This window comes from Marmota flaviventris, chromosome 10 (assembly GCF_047511675.1).
Source record: "Marmota flaviventris isolate mMarFla1 chromosome 10, mMarFla1.hap1, whole genome shotgun sequence".
Lineage (NCBI taxonomy): Eukaryota > Metazoa > Chordata > Mammalia > Rodentia > Sciuridae > Marmota > Marmota flaviventris.
The window spans coordinates 99,084,979-99,090,052 of NC_092507.1; the positions used below are offsets into that span (position 1 = coordinate 99,084,979).

General features: G+C 40.7%; 1 pseudogene; it reads left to right on the forward strand.

Annotated features, from left to right (window-relative positions):
• Nucleotides 1-3,530: 3,530 nt before the first annotated feature.
• On the forward strand, nucleotides 3,531-4,049 carry LOC114105342 (ras-related protein Ral-A-like; annotated as a pseudogene).
• The last annotated feature ends 1,025 nt before the right edge of the window (nucleotides 4,050-5,074 follow it).

The following is a 5,074-nucleotide window of genomic DNA, read 5'->3' on the forward strand; positions in this document are numbered from 1 at the left end:
GCCCCTGGTCACAGTCAGAGTCAGGCTGGGTGAGGAGATCCTCAAGATACCTTCGGATGTCAAGAGATGCATCTCTCCCTTCCTGCATTTTCAGCTTTAAGTTGGCCAAGTCTCTTGCTTGTATTGTTAATAGAAAATTGAAATCCCTAAGGTAGGATGCAAGGGGAAATTATGATTAGAACTCAATGAATGATAGGTTATTAGGGCAAGGACACAATTTTTATAACAATATCCCTTTGAAGACTTCAAACAGAATCCTTGTACATTCTTCACAATTGAAGCTTATTTCCCCCTAACTAGTGTAACTCCTAGAGCTCCTTTTTAAATCTTTTCCTAGAACACTATGAAAAAAATATAGAGACAGAGATGTATGTGTACATATGTATACATGTTTATGTGTGTGTGTGTGTAGTGTGTTTGTGTGTGTAAGTGAGTGTGTGTGTGTGTGTGTGTGTGTAACTGCCTTCCTTGTTGTAAGGTCCCAAACAATGAAGATGACTCATATAAAAGGTTTAAATCTTACCCTGTCTTTTTATCATACATGAAGGATGTATGGGACCTGGGAGTATAAGAAATCCCCTGAGACTAACTTATACTCAAATTACAAGTTATAGAAGGAGAATATACAACCTTGCCAAGCGCTGATTGCAAGGTTGGTTGAGTGAGTGGAATTAGTAAATCAGTAGTTTAACTTTGCATCCTGAGTGCGGTCATATTTATCTTTGTCTTTTCAGGGACCCTTTCTGTATTTTACCTTTCTTTCTCATGAATTTCACAAAATGGTTGTTTTTCTTCATCATCTTTGCCATTTTCATGACAATATGCAAATTCAAAAATGTCCTGTCAGACATAAAGGAGTTCTGTGTCACCCTGTCCTATCTTGGCATGATGACATAAATATTTATGCATGGTTTTAGGGTACACTATGAGAACTGTTGAATAGTGTCCTCATTTAGCTTTAGGAAACGACCTGGTTTCTTTTTGTAATCCTTCTGCAAAGACCATGTGCCATTTTAAACTCAGGGTATGATAAGTACTGTTGGTGTGGGGAATGGATACACCAGGAGGAACACTCAAGGAAGTCTCAGCTGTGACTTCAGAAATGGACATATAGTCCCATTCCATCAAATAGCAATAATACCTTCTCCCAATTAAAAAAAAACTATTTTTTATCCCAGTGATCAGGAATAACTTGAAGACTGGCTTCTAGAACACTTTTTTCAAGACTCATAATTGACTCCATCAGATATGATGGTGCTTCTTGGTAGATTTGAGATTAGATGGTGAGAATAAACTCATAGATGGAATCTAAACACTGTCCAAATGGAAAGAGCTTTTGTCATAATGAGGGAATAGAATACTTTTTATTAAAGAGACATCCAGGATCCAAGTCATGCCTTCAGGAATAATTCCAGGCATATTCATAAGGGACCATGCAAATGGTATCTCCAATGACATAGTGAAGAGTACTAACCTATCTGCACAGTCACTAACACTCAAAGTACACTGAGTGGTTTTTTCAGGATCAAAAATTAGCAACAACTTTGTAGGAAAGATCAGCTGGCCCAGTTTAAAAGACAAGACTCGCAGATCCCAGCTACACACATGCATAAGTAATGCCTGTGAGTTCTGTATAATCTCTGCAACCTTCCCATCCTGGTTAGTCCTGTGTTCGCCACCTGAATTTCTCATTCAACACCCAGAAATATGACTGTTGGAGTATAGTTCTCTTTCTGCTGGAGTACTCACGAGTTGCATCCAGAGAAGAGGTGACTTCATGCCCACCCAACAGGTCATCACTAGAGCAGGAAGGCTGGTGGATGTTGGACAGTTCACAATGACTGCAGGAAGTCTTAGGGTCCTCATCCAATGAGCCCTGCAGGGGTTCTTTTACTTCCTCCTCTTCCTCCTGTTCCTCTTTTCTCAGCCTGGTGGGATAAAGAGTACGATTAAACAAGAAAGATTGGATGCAAGAGTCCTGATAGAGGCCTAAGGGATTGATCCCAGAAAGTCAGAGGTACTCCCTTTAAAGAGAAAGAAAATGATACTTCTAGGATGAGGGCAGAGTGTAGCCTTCATGACATTAGACAGGAGGAGAGGTTCATTATACTGGCTGGACAATTAGCTGAGGGGGTAGGTGTCTCAACTCTCTTTGTATGCTACCACCATGACCCACAGCACACAGAAAACATAACACGAGTTCAAACTTTTCTCTATATGTTGACTTTTACTTTTACATGCTTCAGAGACATTGTAGAATCCAAGACACACACACACACACACATATATGGATATATATACACACCCATGATCCAATTTCATGGCTATGAAAGGCCTTTCAACAAATTCAGGTCAACCATAAAGAAAATAGATATACATTATCCTCAATGGATCGATAACCTATATATATGTCTCATCCTCAATTGATCCATATGTAGATTCTGTGAGTAAAAAAAAAAAATTAGGGGGGGGGGGGGCTGATTATTTCTACTTGGATGCAGACCAGAACCAGTACAATGGGCACCTTGTTAAAAGATGGACTTCTTCATTGGTTGAGGAATGTAGTCATACCAGCAGTTTTTGTTTGCCTTTACATGTGAAATACATGGCTACCTGGACCTCTTGATTTCCTCATGGAGACCCCTGTCATATTTTACCTATCCTCTCTAAGGCCCTTAATATTCATTGTTACCTGGGATCCAGTGATTCCTGCTCTTTTCCATTTTATATCTTCACAATTCTCTGAAATCAAATTCAGAAATGTCCAGTCAGGCATTGAGTAGTTCCACATCACTCATCACAAACACATGGGAGCCTCTGAGCATGGAGCCGTATCAATTTGTAACCTTTGTATGGGCATAAAGTTCTCCTCCAGAAGCAGCTCATGAGGACTCCATTGAAAGAACGTCAGTTGTACCAATCACATACTAAGGGTCCACTGCAATTCATGATGGTGTACATAGGACTAACCAGATTGCAGAGGTAGGAGAAACACAGAGTAGGTGGGAAGGTCACAACCCAAGACACAGGCTGACTAAAACCTGAGAATAAATTGCAGGACTGTGGAAGGAGTCCATAGTCCTATCCTTCCACAACTCACCCACACTGCAACAGGGCTCAAATAATAACAGGGGAATAAATCTGAAAGAAATAGTCTTAGATTTAAGCAGAACAATCAGGGGAAATTGAAACAATGAAGTAGAAAAAGTAAAAACAGTAGAAGAGATTTTGGTCCATGGCATCTATAGTTACAGCATACACATAACATAGCCTGGAAGCTGCAGGGAAGAGGGTGGATCCCCCCATAGACTAGCCTGGATCCCCTGCCTTCTCCTTCATTTGCCCACACTCTGCTGCTACCCTGCAGCCTCCTCCTTCTGACTCCCCTTAAAAGGAACCTCCCAGACAACAAAGTCAGAGCACCCTCCACCACAGCCAATCCAGCTGAGGCTTCTGGGACCTACTGGGTGGCAGACAGCTTGCTGGTACAGATCATTCTGAATACTATGGTGAAAACTCCACAACACTAGATGGCTGCACATCCCCACAAATATCAGAATTTCTTAACCTTACACAAAGTCATCATAGTGAGCAGTGGTGGTGTGGGAAAATCTGTTGGGACTCTGCAGTTCATGTATGAGGAGTTTGTGGAGGACTCTGAACCTAGCAAAGCAGAGAGCTACAGGAAGAAGGTGTGCTGGGTGGGGAGGAAGAGCACATCTCCACAACTCAGACCAGCTGCAATTGGAGACAACTGCTTCATAAAGGGGAGGGGTTCCTCTGTACCTTCTCTATTGCAGAAATGGAATCGCTGGCAGCCACAGCTGGCTTCAAGGAGGAGATTTTAAGAGGAAAAAAAGATGATGATGTTCCATTTCTACTGGTTGGTAAAAAATCAGAGTTGAAAGATAAAAAGGCAAGTTTCTGTAGAAAAGGCAAAAAAGAGAGCTGGCTAGAGGAAGGATAAGTATGTGGAAACTTCTGCTAAAATATGAGCTAATGTTGATAATGTCAAAGGTGTACAGGCATTTGGGGTAATAGGTGTGTAGATAAAGTTATCAAAAAGAGGCTTTTTAGGAATTCATGTCTTTAGATATTACATCTAGCTAGTCATGTCAAATATTTTTGCTTAGGGGTTTATGATGTATGTCTTTCATTTCTTACTACTCATAAACAATGCCATGCATGGAATTAAGTGATCAATGTCACACTAGCCAGCAGGCCTAGCAGACCCTAGGTGTGCTCACTTCAGCCATTATACCAGGAATCCTGAACACAAACATTGTGGTTTTGCCTTGAGACCTTTCCTCTCCTGGGTACTGAGAAGCTGTGAAGCCAAATGACAAAGATGCATCTAGTTTCTTAGGCTGATGCCACTACCTGAATCATTTATTTGCAATTTGAGCCATTTAAAGGCCAATTAACTTTCTTTAAATGAAAAAAAATCACACAGTCTACTCACTAGAGAGGTAAACTGAGAAGGGAACCTTACCCTTGGATTCACTTCCATTCATGTCACCCAGCTGATCAAGTGTGGCATTTAAGAGATAATTTAAAGAAATATTGGGAGTAAACTTTGGAGCAAACATTATTTTAGGAGAGAGATCAAGAAAACATTTTAGAGTCATTAGATCAGAACTTAAGGCCATCCACAGGCGAAAGGAGACTTTTTTATCAACTGGTGCTGTAACAAGTGGACATTCACATCCCTCAAAAAGGAAACTGGACACAGACCTTACACTTTTCACAAAAATTAAATAGAAAGAGATCACAGACCTAAAATATAAAACATAAAATGTTTAATTACCCTCCTAAGATGGTGAAGAAAAAGATTCAATCTAGGAGTTTGCACATGACTTCTCAGTCGCAACACCAAGGCATAACCCATGAGAGAAAGAGCCGAGAAATTGCACTTTGTTAGAATCTACCTCTGCTCTGTGAAAGACACTGTTAACAAAGTTAAAAGATGAGCCACATATGGGGAGAAAAGTTTTGCCAGGTACACAGCTGATGATACACAAAGACATGATGCTTTGAGGTTCTCAATGAGGGGGTGGTGAGCAGGTGGATGACA